The sequence below is a fragment of the Photinus pyralis genome, unplaced genomic scaffold (genome assembly GCF_008802855.1).
Source record: "Photinus pyralis isolate 1611_PpyrPB1 unplaced genomic scaffold, Ppyr1.3 Ppyr1.4_LG6, whole genome shotgun sequence".
NCBI lineage: Eukaryota > Metazoa > Arthropoda > Insecta > Coleoptera > Lampyridae > Photinus > Photinus pyralis.
The window spans coordinates 18800921-18826655 of record NW_022170663.1 but is presented as its reverse complement, the minus strand read 5'-3'; the positions used below and the strand labels follow the sequence as shown (position 1 = coordinate 18826655).

Below are 25735 nucleotides of genomic sequence, written 5' to 3'. Positions count from 1 at the left end.
GCAAAACTAAAGGAATCATTACTTCCACACATATTCATTAATTGTTAGTAATTAAAAAACCATTATCCTTTGTGTAGGTATATTAATATTTAAAAATATCCACATAGTCTGCATTACATTAGTTATATTCTAGACTTCCTAATGTAAATCCAGACTCTAGTATATTTATCAATGACTCACTAACGCGATATAATCGTATTTTATTTGCTCAAGCTAGAGCTCACGCTAAAGAGCACAAGATTAAATTCGTATGGACCCGAAACGGTCAAATAGCTATGCGCAAGCAAGATAACTCCAAAGTGTTTATTATAAAATCTACAAATGACTTTCAAGATGTCCATTGACACTACCGTTTCCATGTCTGTTTCCTATTTAGTGCTCACAAAAATTTTTGAGTTGTATAGAATTATATTCTTATTTATGTTTATTTTCATTTGGATAGCTTGTATTTCTTTAGGCCATGTATTTGACCTGGCAGAATATTGATTATTTATCATCTTTCTTTTTTGTTTGAAATGAATGGTAAAAAACATTTAAACATTTATTACCAAAATGTCAGGGGATTAAAATCGAAATTAACTCAAATTTATATGAATGTACTGTCAAATTCTTATGACATAATAATCTTAACAGAAACTTGGTTAAATAATAGTATCCTCTCCAATGAACTATTCGATGATAGGTACTTAGTATTTCGTAAAGATCGTGATAAAGTCACTACCCATCTTAAAGATGGCGGAGGTGTTCTAATAGCAATTGATAAAAGATGGCACGCTGAAGTAATTAATTTTGAATTTGTGGAAGCATTGTTAATCAAAGTGGGGAGCAGTCCAAAGTATCGCATGCATATCTGTGTTGTTTACTTTCGGCCTAACACAACAATTAATGCGTACAACGACTTCTACAACCTTTTTGATACTTTGCCTGATTGTATCAAAAACAACCTGTTAGTTATAGGAGATTTCAATCTTAAAATATGTGGATCTGGATATAAGTTATTAACTGGGGATAACTTATGCATACAATTACACAATTTTATAAATTTAAATAATTTACAAAGCAGAAATAACATACTAAACAGCTATGGTAAAACCTTAGACTTAGTTCTTACAAATATTGCTGAATTATCTGTCAGCTGCGCTCATCCATCTGATTTATTAGTAGGTTTAGATCATTACCATCCTGCTCTTTTGTTGCATGGTGATCTGATTATTCCACTCAACAGAACACAACTGTTGCCTGACCGTATGTACAATTTTGCCAAAGCAGACTTCTTAAGCATTTATTATGCATTAAGATATACTGACTGGTCTAATTTAAGTGTCGCTGTTGATGTCAACGATTCGGTTAATGTTTTCTATGACCTTCTGTACAAAATATTGGACAAATTCTGCCCCAAGAAAAGAGTTAGGAGTGGTTCATCCTATCCAGTCTGGTTTTCGACAAATATAGTGGCATCTATTAGGCTTAAACATAAGCTGCATAAAAAATACAAAAGACTACGTTCACTAAATGATCCATGTGCATCGGATAGTTATGTGCAGTTCTGTAATTTACGTTCATCAGTAAAAAAGGATATATCCTCAGCATACAGGCAATATCTTATTGGCATTGAAAATGAAATTGGGCGTGACCCTAATCGCTTTTGGTCCTACGTGAAGCACTGCAGGAGGCAAACTTCCCAGGTGTATGAAGTTGAGTTTAATGGTGTTGTTGCGTCAACGGGTTCTGAAATATCAAATAATTTTGCTAACTTTTTTGAGTCTGTTTACCTGCCATCTCCATCAAACAAGGATTATTATGACAGCCTTCATAATAACAGTAACCTAGTACAAATGAATTTTGCTAAGCTTAGTTTAATAGTTTAATAGTTTCCTGTAGTATGCATATACAGGCATTTACAGTTGTCATTAATTATCTAAATATATAAAGCATAACAAAAAGTCTAACATAACACAATAATAGTTATAAAACAAGCAACACGTCTTAAACTTCCAAATTCCAATTCTCAACTGCACTCAAATATTCCTCGTAACTATAAAAGGCATTTGCCAATAAGAATGTTTTAACTTTCTTTTTAAACCATTTTAGACTTAAGTGCCTAATACAGAACGGGATACTGTTGAAAAGTGTTTGGGCCTGATAAATTGCCCCATTTTGTGAGGTAGTTAAGCGACAGTAGTTTTTTTTTAATATTGTCCTTCTGGCGAGTATTATAGGAATGTACTTCGGAATGAAAATTGTACATTGACATGTTAGCCTTTGCATAAAGAACCGATTCCAAAATATATACACAGGGTAATGTTAGAATATTCAGTTCTACAAATTTGTTACGGCAATCGTCCCGATGTCCTAAACTAGCCAAGGTTCTTATGCATTTACGTTGGAGTCTGAAAACCGATTTCCATGACGCACAATGTCCCCAGGCTAAAATAGCGTAAGTGAGTTTGCTGTGTACCAAAGCAAAGTAGGCATTTTTTCGTACTGCAAGAGATGACATGTCCTTTAATCTTCTTAATAAATATAATGATTTGCTGACTTGTCTGCATAAATTTTCACAATGCGTATTAAAATTGAGACGCTGATCAATTACACACCCCAGAAAAGAGCCACTAGTGCGATCGGAAACGTTGATTGCATTCTGCTTACGTAATGAGTAACAGATAATTGACGTTTTATCAGAATTCAACTTCAAGTTATGAATTGCACACCAGCGGACTTGTCTGCATAAATTTTCACAATGCGTATTAAAATTGAGACGCTGATCAATTAATTGACGTTTTATCAGAATTCAACTTCCAAGTTATGAATTGCACACCAGCGTTCGAGAGCTTTAATATCCAATTCGATATTAGCATAGGGTATATTCGACTCCTTACTGCTGCAAGTGAGCGTAACATCGTCCGCGTACAATATACAACGAGTAGATGGTGATAAAACAGATGACATGTCGTTTATATACATTAGAAATAATAAAGGACCAAGTGTTGACCCTTGGGGTACGCCAAGTGTAACAGGTATTGCTTCCGAAATTCTAGAGTTGTATAACACACATTGCTTCCTGCCTTTTAAGTATGACTGGATTAATGCGCAACTTAGGTTGCTAAAATTATATACACGCTTTAGTTTGTTAACCAAGATGTCGTGTGACATACAGTCAAAGACTTTTGATAAATCAATGAAAGCAGAGACCGTGTGTAGACCCATTTTAAAGTTTTCTAGAGTGTCATTAACAAATTTGATAATTGCGTTGGAAGTGGATTTACCTTTCTGGAATCCAAATTGGTTAGGGTACAATAACAGGTTTGTTTCTAAGAAGGTTATTATCTGTCCATACAAAATTTTTTCAACGACCTTTGAGAAAACTGGTAGAATTGAAATGGGCCTGTAATTACTTATGTTTTCTATGTCGCCTTTTTTATGAAGCGGTATAACCAACGCCGTTTTCATATCATTAGGAAAAACTCCAGTTTCGATAATACTATTTATTATAGTGGTCAGAGGTTTAACTAAGAAACTGATGTTGCCTTTTATTAATTTAGTATTTAATCCATGAACGTCCTTGGCGTTACTAGTTTTTAAATTGTAAAGTGTATCACGAACAACAATGGGGGAAACCATTCTAAATTTAAACACCTCAATCGATGTGGGGATAAAGTTAGGTTCCACAGTCTCCTGAGGTTGACAATGGATGTCCGAGAAGGTACTTGAGAAGGAGGTAAAATAGGTGTTAAAATCTTCAGCGGATATATTTTGACAATTTATCGTCGCTTCAGATTTTCGTTGTAAGTTTATAACACGCCACATTGCTTTTATGCAATTTGATGAGTTACTAATGTACTGATCACAAGCTTCAATTTTAGCTCGTTTAATTTCTATTTGATACTTATTGTAAATAGATTTTTTTGTTTCCAACAGTTCAGGAAATCCATATTTGTCATGCAGCTCACCAACTAATTGCAGGTGAGCTCTAAGTTTTTTAAGATGGAAATTAAACCATTGCATGTCACGATCCTTGGTTTTGATTTTCTTTAGAGGAAAACATTTTTCAAACGCTGCCCTAATGGTCAATAAAAAATTGGAGAACATTCGGTTCGGATTGGTATTTTCACCACCGAAGGTGTTAGTCCAGTCATAGTCACAAAAAATACGAAAAAAAGAATTCCGGCCGTTCAGTGTTAACGGACGGAATGAGTTGATACTGTACTCGCACGACTTGCGGTTACGATTTACGTTAGGTAGTTCCAAAACCTGTCCTAAATGATCAGAGAAACCAGTAGCAACAGTATTTGCATTATACTCGTGTGTTGAAAAATTTATAAATAAATTGTCCAAACAGGCGGTTCCACGTGTAGGTGTATAAATCGTTCTAATAAAACCATATGATAGCAAGAGATTGCAAAGAGCATCTGCATTCCTATCACTATTAAAGTGCACGTTAAAGTCACCAGCTAAAATAATTTTGCACGCAGGTAATTTACTTAAAGCCAGTTCTAAGTTGTCAAAAAATTTTTGTACATCTCCAGAAGGAGATCGGTATATGGTTATTACAATGATATTGTTCTCTAATTGTATAGAACAGATCTCGCAATGCATTTCCAAAGATAAGTCATTTATGAACACTAGGGGTTTTACGATACAAGTACGCTTACATAGAATTGCTACACCACCATGTTTTACGGTAGTTCTTAAAAATGATGATATTATTCTCCAGGGGCCAATGTTTATATAACGAAGCAAATCGCGGTCAATAATCCAATGTTCACTGATGCAGATTACATCCAGGTGTTTATCGATAACAAATGATTCCATCACATTTAGTTTATTCGGTAAACTCTGAACGTTTAAATGTAGGATTCTGAGGGTAGGAGGCTTGCTGTTCGGCTGCGCACCTATTTCTTTATGGGGCTTGATGATCTCCGCAGAAAAAAACGGTTGATACACGTTCCATTGGGCCAAATTGATGGATCCATAATTTCATCCAAATTTTCGAAATTGACAGTAAGTTTGAATGAGGAATAATATTCCGGATACTTAGAATCTAATTTTTCACATATTAAGAAGGGAAACTTCCCCTTTAGGTGTTGCTGTATCATGTCCGTAGTTGTTTCCGGAGCAAGTTTATAGAGATGTACATAAGCACGTCTGCTTACGGCCTTAAGGGCACAATCAAGATCGTTGTTGGAACTAACAACCAAAGGTTTTCTTCTAAGTTTATTTCTGGAAACTGTGGTCCATGGGATATCAGTAGTGGGAGGTAATGCCGGTGTTGATATTACATAGTACCTTTGATTCACAACATCGTAAACGTCTGCTCTGAAAAGGGCTTTTTACACGCTTACAGAGAGGCAGTACGTATCAAAAGCTCTATCATTGTACGAGGAGAATCCACTCACCCCCAATTGAAAAAGGATCAGCCTGAATCAGACAATTTTGAACCACCCACGAACAAAAAATGAACAATTCTAACTTAGGCTTAAAAATTTCAATAATAATATACTTAGATAATTTGTTTAAGTAATAAATAACAGTACAAATTCAATATTAATAGTTTAAAGATAAATTTCTCGTGGATGTACATGGTTTTTCGTTTCAAACTACCCTTAAATTGGAGACCTAAGGAGACCTAGGAGAACTAAGCAGAGCAAATTTGTGGGGCATTCAGTTTTTTTACAAAATTTTCCCGCAAAATGAGTATTTTCTTCGATATCGAGGTCGAAAATTGACCAAATCCTCCAACATTCACTTCTTTGGAAAAATGTCTCAATTTTTGGAGGGCTGTATTTCGGTAAGTTACCTACAGAACGGGTTCTGGTCTGAAATTGTAGCAATTTTAGTCTACTTTAAAAACACATCGAACACGTTTTTTAACAAGACATGGTTTAGAACTTATATTGAAAAAAAAGAAGTACGATAATTCCGCGATTTGTCGAGTACTGAAAAGTTAGCACTGAAACGAGGACAGCGGAATATTTGGTGCACCATATTGCTATAAGGGTGGTCAAATTGTCCCGTCACAACAAATTCACACCTTCTCCGACAGTAAGACATGCGATTTTTTTCAATTTGAGAGGGGCGTAAGAAAGTTATCTCCCACCAGCAATAAAATTAGGGTCTTGAAATTCAAATTAGCATTTCAAACCGCATTATAGGCACGTCCAAATAAAGCAAGGCAAATTTGACTGACCCACTTCCGGTCATTACGCCGGAAGTAGGTGGTACCCTTGTCTTTCAGGATTTGAAATAATATTTTTGGAACACTTAAACTGATCCAATTAATAACGGAACTTCAAAATACTGAGTATACGAAATAAATTGTACAAAAATAGAGAAATCTTCGTAAAAGACATTTACGGCTATAAAAAGTAGGAAATTAACTTCGGTCAATGACTTTAAATGTTTCAACATCTGTGCTTCGGACAAAAAATATCAACGACTGCACCTTCAAAAAATAACCTAATCATAAAAAGGCTTTATATTGTCGCGTAATGGTATTCCATTAAGAAAATTCGAGGGAATATTTTTAGGTTCCCAGTTTATAAATAACAAACAATCAAAGATTGTGAAAAACAGGGAATGTTAATAAACCTACAATGCAAAACAACTGTGTGTAAGTGAACGGTTCATTAAACTGAATGTTTGTGTCTTGAAAGTTGAAAAACACGAGCTAACTTTTTTTTTGTATATACTCTTGCTGGGCCAAACAACTTCGCTGTTCCATTGACCGAAGTGCATCGCAATTTATTCGGTCAACTCGATCAGTTCAAGGTTAAAAACAAGTACTTTTTGAAGAAACTTTTCTTTTTTAACGCGAGTAATGGGTACAAAAGGAAAGATGATTGATGAATACGAATCTTTAACAGTAATCTCCTTCGGATCTGTATCTGATAAATAACTATATCGTGATTCACGATTTGTTGACTTCGACTTAATTTGAGAAAATGAGGGCATAAATATTGCACGCCGTTAATGTCTTTTAGACAACTATAAACAAACATTTTGATTGATCTTAAATAACAAGATCGTCACTCGACCAATTTACGTAAATTTTGTGTGTGAATTAACGGATTTTAAAGGCAGCGCCAGTAATTCTCAAGCGAGGCAACTAAAATTACCGCTAAATTAGAGACAGTTTTGGTTAGCCAAAAAACGTTTTACTTTCCGTTATTTGCGGTAAGGTTTACAAATTGTTGTTGTATAAAGATAAAACGTGATTCTAAACCTAATCGAGTGTTTTCACTTATTTCTACTAAACAAATAGTAGATGAGAAAGAAAAATTGATTATAGAACCGAGGAACTTTCTGTATGCATGGGGTCTATTTCCACAGAATCCACAAATCATACAATCATCAACTTAAAACATGATGTAAAAGGGTCAAGAGAATTAATACTTTTCTAAAAAATAATGAAAAATAAAGAAAATTTCTGTGCTCCAAATTTTCCTAGAATATTTTTAGAATCTTCTGAAAAAGTGTTTTTAAAATATTTTTAAAATCCCTTTAGAAACATTAGAACCATTAAAATGCCTTAGAATATTTTTAGGATTTTCTTAGAATTTCTACAGTCTACAGATTTCGTTTACAAGGATCACAATCCATTCTGCAAGTGCACATAAAGGTAATACCTCCTTCGTGATTTAAAATATACAAATCCTTGAAGAAAATTTTGTCTGTCACATTGAACATATCTTCAAAACAACATTTTTTAAAAGAAGCTTTTTATGGTATCCAAAATAAAGTTTGCTACCAATTCTACGTATTACGCATGTGCTCAGTGGCGTACTTTTGCATGGTCAAGGGGGGCACATTTTCTTAATGTCCACTACTAGTTTACATTACATATTATTAAATCCTTTTTGGATATAGCAGCAATAAAAGGTCATTATATTATATACCTAATAAAATTTAAGAAACAAACCCAGATTAAGGAATATAGTTAAAATTTTAAAAATGTACTACACCTTTTCCACTTTTATTCGAGAAACTATCAAGTTAATTTGAGAAAGTATCAATTGTATTTGAGAATAGTAAAATGTATTTGAGAAAACAACAAATGTAGTTCAGAATAGTGATTTGTATTTGAGAAGGCATCAAATGAATTTGAGCGTAGTAAATTGTATTCAAGAAATGGTAAAATGTATTTGAGAAGATATCAATTGAAAATGAGAAAAACAACATCACATGTATAACATAGCCTAATGCTGTTGCGGAACGACATACAGTAGCGGAATTATAAAAATTTGATTCTTAATATTACATTCTGAATTCTGAAATACAATTAACGACTTCTTAAAATTAAATGATACTTTCTCAAATACAATTGACTATTCTCAACTGCATTTGTTGTTTTCTCAAATCCAACTGACTATTCTCATCTACTTTGATGTTTTCTCAAATACAAGTAACAATTCTCAAATACAATTTACAACTTCTCGAATAAAAGTGGAAAAGGTGTAGTTTGATCATGTTTCTTATATTGTCATATTAAAGAAAAGTTAATTCTTTAATAAATAATGCTTTCCATTTAAAAAAGTGCCCTCTTAGTCCTCTAGACGCCCGTCTCTAAATAATTTTTAAGCATGTAGATTTACGTTTTAGAATTAACTTTTTTTTTACGCAAACTAGTAAAATATACAAACACTATTTTCTTTAATTTGAGTTTGCACTTAAATTCGATTATGGGATACTTTTTTATGCTGCAATATCCAAAAAAGTGTACTCTTTAATAATCTGTAATGAAAACTAGTAGATGCCATTAAAAACTCTCTTGATTTAATCACTAGAATTGGAAGCAAACTTTTTATAATTTTGGGTACCATAAAAAGTAAAGATGTTGTTTTGAAGATAATATATTCATTGTTCCAGACATTTTCACCCTGTATTGTGCAGAGTTACCTGTTTTTATTTACAGGGAGCACAAGGCACGAATAAAAGTAAAGTTCTTTTCCTTTTCAGAAAAAAAAACTCAAAACTTTAACATTATATTTCGACTTTAAAAACTCTGTTTTACTTCATCATAACCCCTACATATATTTAGTATTACCGACATATCCCAATTTTCTAAAGAAAAACACAATTCAAGTTCATAATTAAGCATAACAACCCTTACACTCCCTTACTTTTGTCATTTGTTGTTAAATTCTATGCTTTCGCGACATGCGATGTTGTAGCATTAGAAATCATTTTTATCCGCTCATCTGAACATCTGCGTTACATACTTATACAAATATTATAAAAAAAATGTAATAAATACATACGTAACAACGAACGTATCTGACATAGTAATCTTGAAATATACGTAATTGCCATAGAAAATACTAGAAGCTTATACCTCGACGAGAATCTAGCAATAAATTACATTATAAAATGTGATTCATTTTTAAACGTTTAACGTCCTCGCGGTCTAATAAACTGTATAAAAAATTTTCCGGTTGCGGTTTTCAATAATTTCATTAACAATACGTACCTACGTCACTTTTTTCTTTATATATAAACTATTTCCCAATTTCTCATATTTCGAGACTGATTCGCTGGTAAATAAACTGCGTTGATCGGGACACTCCAGTTTTTTGCAGTCTAGAAATCCAAAAAGGCAATGCCGAATGTATTTTAGGAACCTTACCTTTTTTTGTAATTCTTTTGATGAAATTTATTATGTTTTAAAACCCCGTTCTTATATGTAATTTGTTCCTGTTCTATTATTTTCATTAAACGTTTACTTATTAAAAAAAATTTCTCATATTGTAATAATCACACTATTTGATAATAATTTGCAATTTGATAAACCTGAATTTAAAATTCACATTTTACCTGGTAGCTTTTCTATTTCTTTGGGGATTTTTCACTTTGATTACGAGATCTTGCACGACGGTATCTTGGAACTTAAGTCCTTATTCTTGGTTTATTAACTCTTAACTTAACACTGAAGGTTTTTTGATCGTGGACATGCCATTTTTCAGTTAGTGTCAACAATAAATTAGTAAGAATTCTGATACTTGAAAAGCAATAAGACAATCCTATTCATCTTATTGCAATTCAGGTTCATTTGGAATGATGCGACGATTACGGAAGGAATGGTTTCCCCTGAAGAGAGCTTCAGTGGACGTTAGAAACCATGTGTCCAAAATTGTAGAATAACCCTTAATTCACGCTGCTTAGGTACACATAATATGAAAAAGTATCGTTAAAGCAGAAACAAGAAAGGACTCTTGCTGTAAAATTTTGGTGACATAAAATGATGTACTTGTAAATCTGATAACTGATAATGATAATATAGTCTTAATATAGCGTAATGTAGTAATGAATATTGTACCATAAAGTATTTTGGGCATCACACCATGAAAGCACACTAAAGAACATGTGCTATCTGGGATTCAATCCTCAATTTCAACTCAATAATGTTTAACGAATCGTAGCGAATATTCTAGAAATCCTGAAAGACATCGAGGCGCCATGAAAGGTTTGTCATAGGCGACTCAGGCGAATGTCGCATTGTTTTCATTTTGATTCTCTAAAATTTAAACATGAAACTTGCTCTACTTTAGCGATCATTTCGGATCAAAGAAACACAAAAGGTTTAAGATCTTTTATGTCTCGATGAATAAATCCCCACAAAGTATGATGACTATAGGAATCTCATCAATAAAAACGGCCTTGGAAGTTGAGCTTAAAATCAGTATCAGCATAATGATGAGTCAAACAAATACAATTCCATTGTAAGATATTCATTTCCGAGTTCCATTTGTATAAGGATATAAGACGGTCAGAGACGTGACAAGAAGACATATGTATTAATAAATGGATCGTAAATATATAATCCAGATTAAATTAACAAAGTAAATGAATAAATATATAAAAATCACAGGTAGTATCACAATATCACAAATCAGTTTATCCATCTTTGTTTGTGGATTCCCTTGATGTAGATCGAGATCTTAATCGTATCGATCTTAAATTTGTTCTTCGTTCCTAATAGCTCTGAGTTGGTATTTCTGCCATCCCCAAGCTTCTTAGCGAGATTTTCTTCCATTTTGCTGAGAGTACTCTTAAGAACTGGCTACTTTCAGAGGACGTTATCTGTTCTTCTATTCTTTTATTGGTCTTATTAATATCGACAGTGAGCCCTGGGTTTGTAGTTGTATATTCTGTACTGTCTTTTTTAGTAACAAACACAGATTTTAATAAATCTAGCGAAATAAGTAGATACAAGTTCTTTTGCAAATTCTTTGACTTCTTATACATATATCTTTTTTGCAGATTATACACTCTGGCTATACGACACATTTCCTACGGTAGTTGGTCTGACAACCTTTCGTTGCTTCCATATAGCACATGTTTTCCCTCTCTTTCCTGTACGACCACTTCTTGTTTATATACAGGGCAATTTTTATAGCTAGCATTGTGGTTTCCATTGCAGTTCACACATCGGTGGGTCAAAAGATTTGCCTTCATGCATCTCTTTCCCGCCACACACATATCTGCTTATTTGACCATCTGACTGCAGTATGTACAAACTGTTGACATCTAAAACAGTATACACAGACATACTGCTAACGATAAAATCCAGCTTTAACGTTTTCAGGTATTTAGGTTTATTAAAAGTCAATGAGTAGCAGTGTCTACCAAATTTCCATTGATTCTGACCTTAATACATATAACATTTATGATTCCTTCACTCCCCATCTCTTCCTTTATTTCTTCGAGGGTAGAATTCAATAGATCACGGCTTACAACAACACCTCCTCTTCCTAGAATTTGTTTCAAAAAGCAGTCCGTCTCTTATCGTTGGTATTTTCGCGGAAGAACAAGATTGTTTCAGGATTTTATAGGTGAGGGTCCTCGGACAGGGTCCCCTTTAGTCACATTTTACGACAGGCAGGGATTACCGTGGGCCAATTCTCTTCCCCGCCCCTACAGGATTGTTAGCAAAAGAAAACTACACGTCGGCGTGGATTGAATAGAATATAAATTGAAACAAAAAAGGTGTGAAATATCGGTTTGTGAAATTAAAATGTAAAATAATAAGTATCAAAATCAAGTTTTTCACTTTAAATTACACTTCACAGTTCCTTTATAGTTGTTAGGTAATTATGATACATATATTGATTTACTTTTAAAGCTCTTTGAAGTTATTAACTATACGTACAGTAGTTAACTTTTGCATCAGTGTTACTATTTTGTCTGTTGAAGTAAATAATTGAATGTTAGGTAATTTTGATTTGTTCGTCTAACATGCAAAACACTACGCAATAAGAAAAATTAATCATAAATTCCCCGCAAAAAAATAACACGAAAATGTTAACATCCCAGTAGGGAATTGCTTTTTAATAAGCACAGGTGCTGCAAACTTTTCAAAGAATTTGTATCCTCATCAATCATATATATAACCAAGTGCCTACACTTTGATTTAACAAACCAAAATATATATAATTTGGATAGCCATGTACATAAAATCTTTTCTTTGTCAAACCAGCAATCAATTTATTAAATAAACCGTTATTTGTACCATTGGTAGTTAGATGTAAAATATAATCAATAATTTATTAATGTAAAAAATAATGGCATTTTTTGAATGGGCTATACATCAACTATAATACTATTTGGAGAGTGTAACGTTGGCGAGGAATACAAAAGCCATTATTCTGCACGGTTTCAATTGAGTTGATTAGAAGTGTTTTCCATGAACATCTGTATAAACATTTCGTATGTCGTGGTGAAGGCGTACAAAATATTGCGTTTACTTTTATTAGAAAACCATTAACTTAATTTTATTGTTGAAGAAATTTATTACACCTGCATCGCGGTTTGCGAAAAAAATCTTTAATTGGCTGAAACGTACGTTGTTCAACGAGACAAATTTTATTACAGGAAGACCTTATTACGCCAATAACTTTCTTTTCAATTATCTCTCTACTATGTAGTTAGAGAATGCAATGCTCAAGTTTTTCCGAGTAATGCGCTAACATCCTTCCATTTCATTGCGTATGTGCAAATAAACTTAATTGCGAAACCATTAGTGACGCTGATTTATTCGTGAAGTGGCGCTGTTAAAGATGTGTGACCAATTTATTTTATTCCGTTCTTAAGAGACAGATAGAAGATTTTTGGGAATTTGGTATTAATTTAATTAATTTAACGAAGGCCACTGGAGAATTGCGCCACGGGATCACCGCACCCTCCCACTGCAATTTTTCCTATGGTTGTCCCAGAATAATTTTTTGGGTATTTTGGCTGCTCTGTAATACACTTCATATGACAGTTGCTATTTTTTTTTAATATTACATCTTACCTGTACATTTTTCAATTGTTTTTGCATTTCCTGTGTCCTGATGTACCCTTTGGTCTATTCAATGGTAAAGAAGCGATGTGGGGTCCCATCCACATGTAATGGGATTCACGGAGTGAAATCAACCCCTAAAGTATTTCAAAGTCCTTAACCAAGGTCTGTTCCCAGCTTATCGGAAGCGCACATCCATACTTGACTATAAGAGCTCTTTTACACGAGGATACTGTATGCAAGATACTGTATAGATACAGTCCGTCATTAGAATTCGTATCCAATATACCTCACCGACTTTGGATATTTTAAATCGCTCTTGTTAATTTATTTATTTATTATCCCTCTCTTGTTCTGGACGCTCAACAGGGTTTCGCCTAATTACAAAGTGACCCACACAATGCTTTTTGAGGTGCAGGTCATACTATACTCCGGTACTTACCTTACGAATTAGGAAAACTGTAGGAAAACCTAATGCGGAGTATCCGGCAGAATGCTCGAAACTGGTCTAAGGAAATTCCCACCTCTGTCACAGATGAAAAACTCTTACCTCAATCCAGGTTCGAACACCGGTGTAAAAGCGGTCTAAGGCTAGGCCTCCATTGTCGCAAAAATCTAGATGTCTCTACTTGCGGTAGATAAATGGCTGAATTACATCAGTTGTCCGTGCGATCAGAAATCGTAGGTGGAGGCCTAGCCTAAAATTGCTTACTCCAAAGCAAAGCAATGATGTGGGATCTCGTGATCCCGTCGACATGAAGTGGGGTTCCCGGGGTCAAACTAACTCCTAGAGAGCTTTCATGGTTTTATCCCCAGAGTATTATGGGGTGTAAATAATGCTAGTAACAGCTGATAACGAGGCTGATATAAACCATTTCGAAATTAAGCTCTTACTAATCGAATCTTGCTGGTTAAAGGATCTCGGAAGGAAGGTAGAGGTAGAGGCTATTTCCCCAATGTCTCTTTAGACCTCCACAGTGTTATTGCCAAAGAAATTTGTTCAAATAAATAAGCAGTTGGGGAATTTTCTTTTCAATTTTGTACAATTTTAAAGGAAATTAAGCCCTTAATAGGGCGGTGTGCAATTGAAAAAATTTGAGATCTTTAGAAAATTTGGTATTTGGAAATGGAGTTGTGAAAATAACAGCTTTTGAAAATTAATTAATTTAGCGCAAAATTTTCTCACCGCTTGCTTGCCAATTAGCTGAGTTGGAGAAGTAACCAAAGAAGGTTTATTTACAGAGTGTAATTCAAAACCACACAATTGATAATTGTGGGAAGATTACCAATGCTCACTTTTAATACAATCGTCATAATAAAACTAAAGCTAACATGAGCAATATTTGTCTGGAGAGATGTTTCCAAAGAAAAAAATTTTACTTCCGCATAAATCGACGGAGAAAAACCGCCAAAAATTACAATGTCCTTTGCATCATTGCAGGTCAATGAGGCCCGCCGTAGATGTATCCAGTTATGATTAAGAATTGTTCAGTAAAGTATTGCTGTATGCTCGACGTATGCTATGTGCAATGACAAATGGTCACTAAAACCACCCACAAGCAACTGTTCAGCTAGCTCAATTAAACGCAGGTACACTAACAAAATAAATATCATTCTTTTGGGTTTGACTCAAATCTTGTTTCTTTCACAGGTTTTTTGAGTTTGGGGAACAAGAAGAAGTCTAAAGGGTAGGGGTCAGGCGAGTAGGGCGGGTGGAGAAGAACAGTGATCGAATGTTTATCCAAAAACGCATGAATCTGAGGGCTGAATCGTGACGATAAAACCAGTCAAATCTCCCCCGCTACTCACCTTTTCCGCCATATAGCTTCTTGCAAACGTTTAACAACTTCAATGTGGTATAAGTCTAGTTCACTGTGGAGTCTTGGAGGAGTAATTCGTGTCAACAAGATCTTCACATTAAAACGAATGTGGCCAGCTTGTTTAATCTAGGTCTAGGAGACAGTGTACGTATTTTTTGAACAGATGTCGTATAGTGGGTTGCTCCCCTTGGTGGTAGCAAATTGTGTTATAATTTTGGACACCAATAAAAGTTTTTTAAAAAAAATTGGTTTTGAAGATATATTCAATGTTACCCGAAAGCAACTCTATTCATCACACAGTATCTAGTACAATACAGGGTGTCCATTATGCATGGAATATTATGTATATATTTCGGTATATATCGAATTTATTCAAACATTTTTTATATGAAAGTTGTTTAACATTTTATTTCCCATAATAAGGCAACATTCAGTTGTTTTTATTTCAGAAAACAAATGAGTAACGAAAAAAAATTGAATTTTTTTAAATGGCAGTGCACTTTTACATTAGGATCATTTGATAGAGGTTTTTTTTCTCTTTTCGATAGTCTAATATGTTAGTACCCTAATACAAAAAAATATTTTGATGTAGGATGTCTAGATTAATGTTATTGATGTGATTATAAGTTTTTTTTGAAAAATTTTCTTGTATTACGGTACTAATATGTTAAAGCATCGAAAAGAGAAAAAAATATCTATCAAATGAGCTAAATGAAAAGGTGGACTGCGATTTAAAAAATGAAATTGTTTTTCGTTACTCATTTGTTTTCTGAAATATAACAACTGAATGCTGCCTTATTATGGGAAATAAAATGTTAAACAACTTTCATATAGAAAAATTTTGTATATATTTGATTTTTACCGAAATACATAATATATTCCACACATAATGGGCACCCTGTGTACAGTACCATTGTTTTATACAGTACCATTATTTAAATTAGGTATAAACAATAACAGTACTTCCGCCCGTGTTCGCCTTGGTAGTAGCGTTAAATTACAGTGACGTATACTTTGTATGAAGAAAATGAAGAAGAGTCTGCAAATGTAAAGAAACGGGAATTCGAAGTATCTGAAGGACTAAAGTATCAGAAAAATTCGAATAAGCTGAAGAATCCAAAGCAATCGAATTATTGCAATTGTTTGAAAATTCGAAAGAAACCAGTCCGAAGCAAGGAATTAAAGAAACGGAAGGGAATGGAAAATTTTGAAAAATTCAGGGAGTTGGCAGAATCCAAATGCGGAAAAAGCTGAAAAACTTAAAAATCCGAAACAAAGAAAGAATCAAAATAGTCCAGAGTATCTAAAAAAAATTATAATAATTTGAAGAAAATATGAATGCCGGAAGGAATGGAAGAATCCGAAATCTGAAGAAGTGAAAAAAATGTATGATCGGAATACTTTGAAACTGGAGAGTGGGAAATCTTGATAAACAAAAATTTTGTAGGGTCTAAAGAAACTGAGGATGAGAAAAATGCGCCAAGAATCTACATGAATTATTGAAGAATCCGGAATCTGAAGAGTTGTGAGAACAATATGTCACCTAAACGTGCTTCATGTACTTATAAGCAACAGCTTTCATTAAAAAAATGACGTTAATAAGAGGAAAAGAAAAGTCTCTTATGTGACATAGTGCTAATAAGATCCCCGCATTGTCAAATTGAACATTTTACAAGACGACGAGATCGATCTCCCCATTGACGACTCAATAAAGTAATCAATTAATCGTACATCGCCACGACGGAAATCAATTTTTAAGATTGTGTCAGTACATTAAACGATACAAATATGGAGTACGCCTTTACGAACAAGTATAAATAGAAAACCCAGCGGGCTTTTACAGCGAATGATATTAAGAATGAAATTTATAACATATATATGCACATCTATATACATATGAAATCAAAATAAATTAATCTAAATGCCGTAACCAGATATAACACAAAAGTATTTTAAATACATGGCCAATTAAAACATTTCAAGAAAAAGTTGTCAGTCGTATGATAAATGTTGAATTAATGCGAAAGCCCATGTTACATAGCCTCCTTTCCTAATAAACAATTTATCATATTGACATATATTATTAAGTATTAGGTTCGGTATGCAAATTAAATAGCTTGTTTCTAACAATACCATCACATAGGCCGATGGGCGAAAAAAATACTCAAAAAGCTTTCGGAAGATTTCCTTTCGCCTATTATATTTATGGCAACGTTATCAACCTGTAACTAACTTATTGGTAATTAGAGAGTGAGATTACATTCTCATAAATTTCATATGCAAATGAACAGGTGTGCGCCTCCGTTAACAGTTATAAAGATAACGCATGAATGAGAAAAGTTGCTGAAATTTTCTGTGAGGAATCAATTGCGTTTATGCAAAATACGTACTTCTTGCGTTATACCTGTTCGGTAAGTAACCAAGTTTGCAGTTTCTAATGTCGCTAATTAACAAAGCAGGTACATTGCATTCCGCACGTAATCGTCCAATCAAGGGTATTTATTTTATGTATAAGGGAACGCAAACGCTGTAGTGGAAAATATGTCATACTTTTCACGTTCCAATCTCGTTATTATTACCATATAAAGAGAAATGCCAATTTGGATCACACCACTACGGTGTAGCCTGCGGCACTTCTCGACTGCAATGATAAAATTGCGATAATTAAACTAATTATTTAAGTGCACACACGAGTATACATATCTCCATAATAATATTAAATTGCAGTTTAACCTTGTGTTTTTCCATGAAACATATTCTTTGCAACACAATATGGGTTAGTACTTATTATAAAGTAAAAATGGTAGTGTATAATTTATGGAACCTTTAGTGTGAAAAACAGCTATGCCTTTTGTACTTTCCTTCTGTTTAACGGCAAATTAATAAAACGCGCACGTTTCTTTCAACAATAATTTATACGCAGATAAAATCGCATTCAATTTGTTTCATAGTCTTAAACCTTAACTAGATCTTAAAATTCTCCAGCAATATCTTCAAAATTTTTAATGGAAATTATATGGAAGGAAGATGGTGTTGCGGTCATTTTCTCAGTAATAATTATCTTCGAATTCAAACGCAGTTAACGAGCACCTTCGTAAAATTGTTTACACAACAAAATGCAAATTCCTCCATTAATACCATCGTCTTCCTAAGTTTTTTTAAGAAAATAAATGCAAGCTATGATTCAGAGCGTTCAGGTTATATAAAATACCTGTTTTGGAAGCGGTCATAAATGGCACATTTCATTTCAATCTTACTATTACGCCTATGGAGATACGCATTTTTTATAAAGTAAATTATACAGCATGAAAGCAACTTTTTTTAGTATTCTGAAAGAAATCACAATTTAAACCCACTCTTAAGTTCGGAATATGTCAGTTAACCGTTTATTAATAGATACCTGCCTTATGCAACAAAATATTTGGTAGAGTTTCTTAACCCTCAGGTATTTCGGGTTTGCTCAATTTGAATTGGATGAGATGGCCCCTAAAGAACGTATATTAGTGTTAGGGTCTAGGCATCCGCTATTTGCTGACTTTATTGAAGAGTTGGATTTTGAGAAGACTTTTTCCCTTAATTATATTCATTTCCTCGCCACTCTTCATCAGAAATTTTGTGCGTAATCCAAATTTCGAATCGCTCATATAATTATTATAGAAATCAATTGATTTCCACTGCAATCCATTCCATGGAAATCGTCACAATCGGAATGAATCATAGGATCATTGCAATGCATATAGGTACACTTTTTGATGGATTGCACGCTCATTGGTTGTTTACTAATCAGCGAGCATGAAAATTTGATTAATTAAATAAAGTTATGGATTAGATGGTAATTCAAACAGTGCTATATTTTTAACTCGTCAGTAAACTAGATAAAAAATTAAATAAATCCTTTATGGCTGTGATCGAGGCCTATGTTGTGATCCTTGGACTACTTTTAAAGTTTGAGTTAAAGACCGGGTTGCATTTACTGCACATTTGATACTGAAGAAAAGCCAAATCGAATTTATGAATTTGTTTTTGCCCTTTTTAATTATGAATTTTCTAAAATTCTTTCCATTTGTGAAAAAATACTGATCTTGACGTTTTTTGTCAATGTCAAAATATCACCTCCAAACTAGTTTTTGAAAATTTGGGAAAATATTTGAACGCAAATCCTTTTTTCGGGCGCGCCGAATACACGTAATAGAAAAACTATTTAATTCTAGTATTCATTAATGAATAAATACTCTTGCTCATCTCATCCTTTAATTTACTTCCAATGTTTCTTCGAATTTTGGTTCTTTAAATTCTTATGAGAACTCAGATTTTGTGAACTGTTTGGTTTCTTCCTATTTCGAGTGCCGTCTTTTCTTTTCCTTCAAATTCACCCAACTTCGGATTCTGTTTTTACGACTTTTCTTCTGTATCTGTAGTAGTGTTCATTCTTCATATCCTAAACTTTAAGCATTCTTAGGATTTTCTCGATTAGCTTTGAATCGTGTTCTTCAAATTCTACAAATTTAAGATTTTTCTTGGAATTATTTACACGAGGGTTGTGTAAAAAATAAGGTTCCCACATTTTTTTCAGATGAGTCATTTTTTTATTGAACTGAAAAATACACCATTGGAAAGCTTAATCTTTTATCTATTTTTCAACATAATCGTCAGATTTGTCTACGCATTATATTGCTGACGAGTAATCCACTTTATGGATGAATTAAAAAATCCATTAAACAATTTGGTGACCGCTTCTTGCACCTCTTCGTCCATCTCGAATCGTTGGTCACTCAAGTGCTCCTTTAATTTTGGGAACAAGTTGCAGAAGATCCCAGTCAAATTTGACGATTAACTCCGTGGTTTGGCGAGAGACATGCTGGCGCGCATTCTCATAGCAGCCTTACGCCTTTGGTCAGTCTTCCTCTTCGGCGATTTTGGATGGCTCAAGCAATAACGTTGTAATTTTTGAACGTGCAAAAATCTGTACGAATTCCGCACCTGGCAGTGAAGGCGATGGGAGCTTCCATCGCGGAGCCCAACCAGTGCGGAATCGGGGGTGGGGGAGCTAGCGAACACGGCGATGTTGCAGGATTTCGCCTAGCATATCATGCGGCAACGATCCAGAGTTGGTAACCATACTTTTTACCCAGCCCTCGTATTTGTGAATAAAAATTGATCTCGATGAAACACTGTATCTGGAAATCTTTCAACATAAAAATAACCAATGTTTGAAAATTTGGGCAAACATTTCCATGGCCATTTTTTACTGCGACGACGACATAATATAACCATTTTTGTTGTCCGGTCTAGAGGTTTTTTGTTTTTGTTGGAATTTTCAAAAATTAATTTTGTATTCATTATTTGCTCGTTGAATAACACCATGTTTTAGGAATCTTGGATTTTTTGTTGCAAAATCATAGAGACGCCTAGATAAACCCGCTAGTTCCATTTTTATCTGTGGTTACCGGGGAAGAAATGATTGAATTGTTCTCGAAAAAATAAAGAAGGTAGAGTTTTCGGGTTGTAAAAATTGTTTCTGCAGTGTCTTCCCAAATAAATATTGTTCATGATGAAGTAAAGAATTGGAAAGTAATTGGAGTCACCGAAATATGTCATTTTTTCGTAGGAGTTTTCAATGAGCTTTTGTTTTTTAATTGTTTTTTAGTGTCTAGATACCGAGCGTAGGAATAAGATTGCAGACTTTTTAATAGGGATATAATAATACAGCTCTTAGCTCATCATGAGGTCAAGTTATTGTGGAAAATGCTGATAGTTTTGTTTTTGAAACAATTAACATCCATTGGGGATTAGTGATGTCAGGGATACTAACCACTAGAGAATTTAGACATCGCCATTTTAAAGTTAATTCGCCATTTTGTGGGCGTCAAAAATTTACTCAGTAATTAAAAGAGACGGATCTGGATTATGGTTTACGATAGGAAGGTGGACTGAGTCCACGCGTACCTAAGTCCCAAATTCGGCCCTTTGTACTACCTCCCTGACTAGAGTCGTCCGACCCCTCAACGTCACTCGAGCCATCCCACACGTGAGATGAATCTAAGCATGCTGGAAGGGGACGCGGTTCTAATCTACCAAAATTCTTTAGATTCTTAACCTCTTAACAAGTACCATTTTTGGTGTATTCAAATTCAAATTAATTCACGTTAATTCAAATTAATTCACGTTAATTCAAATTAATTCACGTTAATTCAAATTAATTCACGTTAATTCAAATTAATTCCCCCGGTCCATTAAACAATTTGGTGACCGCTTCTTGCACCTCTTCGTGGATCTCGAATCGTTGGCCTCCAATTCATTTTTTGTCAAGTAATTCCTAGATATTTCACTGACTCTAAAAATGGGAGGTGTTCTTGGAATAACAGGGGAGTTCGAAGACCCTCTACCTTTTTTTTTCTTGTGAAGAGAACTAGTTCCGTTGTTGTCGGGTTGATGGACAAGGAATATTCCCTACACCATTCTTCGGTTACTCTACGAGCTGCTTGCATGTTTATAGTCCAACGATCTCTCAATCCGCCCTACGACGCAGCCACCGGGGAGAGATTGCAAGATTTAAACAGAAATAAAATTTTTGCGGTGTTGGAATTTGCTATTGTTTCTTGAACGGTAGTTTGAAATCATAAGGGCAGTTGCAGGAAATGTTTAGTTGCAGTGTAGAAGTTTCCGTAAGCTTAATAACCGGAGAAGGTGCATTCACTAAATAAATAAAGACATTCTTCAAATACGGAAGCTGAACAATGAACTTAGTTCAATCGGTCCCATTTTTAGAAGCATCATTATAACCACAACTTGGAGCAAGTGCTTACTGAGGAGTTTCCCTAAAAAATAAACAGTAATACACTTCATTCCCGTTGAAGAATTCATTATGGGCGGGTTTCTAAATGCAGTTTCCCGAAATACGATATCTGCTAACATCTGTACTATATCCACCAAGTTCCTCAATCCTTTCCGTGAACAGGAAGCCCTGTAGGTAAACATCGAATACCTTGCAGATTGCAGACTTGGTTATACGAAGGGAAGTTTGCAACAAAGACCGTTGCAGGTTCCTAAGCGAAGTATTTGGAAAAGAAACTATTGTTTTGGGGTCCTCTAGCACCAGACATAGTTAATTGTCACATCTTGTATAAATAATGGATGATTTAAGCGTCATTTATTTCAAGATACAGGTTGTCCCAAGGACGAAACAGAATGATTATTAATTGAAACAAAAAACGAAGATTCTGTTGTTCATTCCATTAGCTCATCTGAGCAAAAATATTGTTCATTTTCCTTGATCACTTAAAATGTTTTCCCTATTCTTTTTTTTTTGCTAACCCCTTCATAGAAATACGAATGTGTTCACATAAATCAATTGTTATGGAACTCCCTTTTCCAGAAGTAAACCACCCCAGGATTCTAGGAATAGATCGTAAAAGTCGTTCTATGTTTTTCCCACCCTTCCGTGAGTGCTGTAGGGGTTGGTGGAAATAGCCCTGCAGCTCCTACATAGGAAATTAACCACCTTATGTAAGGCCCGCATTTTCGAGGGGTAGTCGACTTCGGGTGTTAAAGTTACCTTTCGCTGCGAATTTTGCCACGCGGTTTAAAGTTTCTTATAGCTCGAATCACGGTCTCTCTTTCTCGTGTCGCCAATAGAAGCTCGAGCTATGAGAAGTTCCTCAAAAATTGCGTACTATTTTGTGGAGGTTTTTTTACCGTTACTTCGCTTCTTTCATGCCTTGAATTTACCAGGTTCCTTGGAATTGTCGCTTTTTTTACCATTCTTCGACATCTTCAGCTTCCTTGGTGCTTTCTAAAGTTCTATCAACTATCTTCATCGGCTCCTCCAGTTTCAAGTACTCAATCTTTTTTAAGCCCCCTGGGCTCATTCGAATCACTATAGCTTCCGGTTCTTTGACCCTTTGTTAGGCTTTTTTTCTTTCTCAGCTCTTGCGAATGTTTAAGCTGCTTCACTTTCTTCGGCATCTATCGCCGCGCCTATGGCGTGGAAGATCCTCCCGGCAAACCATTCGAACCAGTTGCGCTCCTAAAATTGGTAACGTCCGCCATTTTTGCAAAACTCTTAAAATACCATCTGTTTAGAGGATGAGGCGAATACCCACCTTTATACTATCCGCTTATTTTCATACCGTTTTTCTACCTACCATAAATACGTGTCTATAATATTAAGACTGTTGACATCCATTGATGGCTAATTATATTCATCGAGTGCAAATTAGCTCATCAAGTGCTACACGTTTTCTCCAACATTGACGAGTGTATACTTTAGACATAATTAAATTGACACTCGGTCAATTACCAAGATTACTCAGCTAGTTCCATTAATTGCAACAAATTGTCGGTATATGCTCGGCGTAGAAAAATTATTTTTGCATTTCAAACGTGGCGTTTCTATTCTTATTAAACCACAGCCGGAGAAAGGACGCCGCGCCTCCAACTAAATCTAAGTCACTTTACCGTAAAAATGCTAACAAATTCCTTATACCATTTGATTTGCATGCTTGGACACTGGGTGTGTTTCCAAAGATTGTTTAAGGTGGTTATAAGTTTAACGCAAATAATTGCGTGCTTTGCCCTATAATGATGAGGTAATTAGCGAGCAGTTTTTGAGTACCCGGTAGCTTCCGAAAAATGTGCAATTAGGTATCGTTCCCTTCCGAAAGCGTAAAATAGCCGAATTAATTTTTTGCAATTACCCTAGAAAGTCGTACTAAACTTTCGGATATTGCGTGTACGTTGTAATTATAGCTTTCTTAGTAGATAATAATTACAATTGTACAATATGAGACGGTGAGTGAGAGGTTTACATAGTGCTAAAGGCAGCCGTTTTACGATCGCGTTTCAAATTTGAAAATATCATCAAGTGATCAGCCCGCTCGCAGTATGTATCCCACTAATTACCCGCACTGTTACCTAAGGAGAGACAAAGATAATTTATTTTTTGAGCACGACTGTAATTATGGCTTACAGCTTCCATTTAGAAGAGCTTCGAGCAGAAGAAACATTTGCTAAAAGTCTTCGTCTATACTTTGATGTATGTATTCATTATCGTTAGGAAAGCTGACACTAGTTGTTTGCAACTCGTCCATGCTATGAACCGTTTTTATTATTCATAATAATATTATAATTACTAGCTGCGACCTTAATACGTTACTTGTACGCGTTCTTGGATTGATTAACTGACTCGTTTGTCGCCGACTCATAACTGAATTAAAAAAAAGGTCAGTGGGACCATTTATTTTTTATGTGCAAATTTGCATAAATAGATACAAATAAGCAATTATTGTACGAACAGCAATTGTGAAAGCATGGCAATATTTGAGTGCTGGACTGCGTCTTTAAAGAAAACGAAATAATCGTTGCATTAATTGAACGTCGTGCCCATCAGGTTTTAGAGGACTTTTCCAAACACGCGCGTTGTTATCGCCTTTTATTTCCAGACATACTTTAATTTGTGTTTGCAATAAAGCGGTGTATGTGTAAATTTCCCCATGTTTACCAAAATACAAATTAGAAAAGAACTAAAGCGACCACGAGTTATCTTTATTCTGAATTTTTATCTATTTTGGGTCCGTGAAGTTAGCAGCACTTTGAAGGCACAAATGTCGAGACTAGGTGGGTTGGTTAGTGCTTCGTTTGTGCCGGTTTGTGCCGTAAAAAGTTTGCCAGCAAAACATACCGTTTGGAAATTATTTCGATTTTTAGATGTGCTGCTAACTTCGCACACTTTTGTCGGCACAAATCTCGGGACTGGGTGGATTGGTTAGTGCTTCATTTGTGCCGGTTTGTGCCGTAAAAAGTTTGCCAGCAAAACATACGGTTTGGAAGTTATTTCGACTTTTAGAGGTTCTGCTAATAGGCCAGTCATTGAGGATTTTTACCTGGAAGTACTCGGGAAGTACAGAAATTTTGTATTCTTGAGTGCGTAGAACTAAAATTCATAAAATGCACAATTCTAAACTTGCCGCCGGGGCCGCCATCTTACCAAGATGGCCGTCAAAAGCGGTTTTCCGCCGATATCTCCAAAACTGTGCATTTTACGAGAAAATACGTGGTGAGCAAAATTAAAGAGACAAGAATTTCCTACAAAAAATGTAGTTAGCATATTTCCACTAAAGTTAGCCCTTGCGCAGAAAAGCAGAAATTTTTAATAACCAATGGCGTGTATTTTATCAAAATAATTCATTAATCATTTAATTAATTAATCAAATTGATTAATCATTAGTCTATGATCAATTAATTTTAAGTAACATTAGATTCTCTATTTACGCAGGCCTGACGGACCTGGCGGTTCGTTAATGTCTCTGTTTTCATTGCCGAATACGTTTATCCCTATTTCGGGATCAACGTTGGCTTCTTTGAATTCGTCGGATTCTCCTTCTTCAGTCGATAAAGGAATATCGATACATATTCCACAAATTACGTTTGTGCCGGTTTGTGCTGTATCGCCAGGAAAATATTGTACACTTTTGTCGCTATACTGTTCAAACTAAGTATAATGTTAATGTCACGCATGGGTTAATGCTATCTTTGTGCCGGAATGTATAGTACAAAGTTTGACCAAAAAAGGGAATGTGTGAAAACTCCCAGCACGTTTTTAATAAGTATTATAGCTTTCACACAAGTGTAGTGTACTTTT

At 34.7% G+C, this 25735-nt stretch overlaps 1 long non-coding RNA gene across 1 annotated transcript; it reads right to left on the bottom strand.

The window, feature by feature from the left end:
* Positions 1-1320: 1320 nt before the first annotated feature.
* Positions 1321-1828, bottom strand: LOC116174351. Its single transcript, XR_004146091.1, has 2 exons — positions 1773-1828; positions 1321-1728 (listed from the first exon to the last, which is right to left on the bottom strand). It is a non-coding gene; the product is annotated as an uncharacterized LOC116174351 (long non-coding RNA).
* Between the last annotated feature and the right edge of the window lie 23907 nt (positions 1829-25735).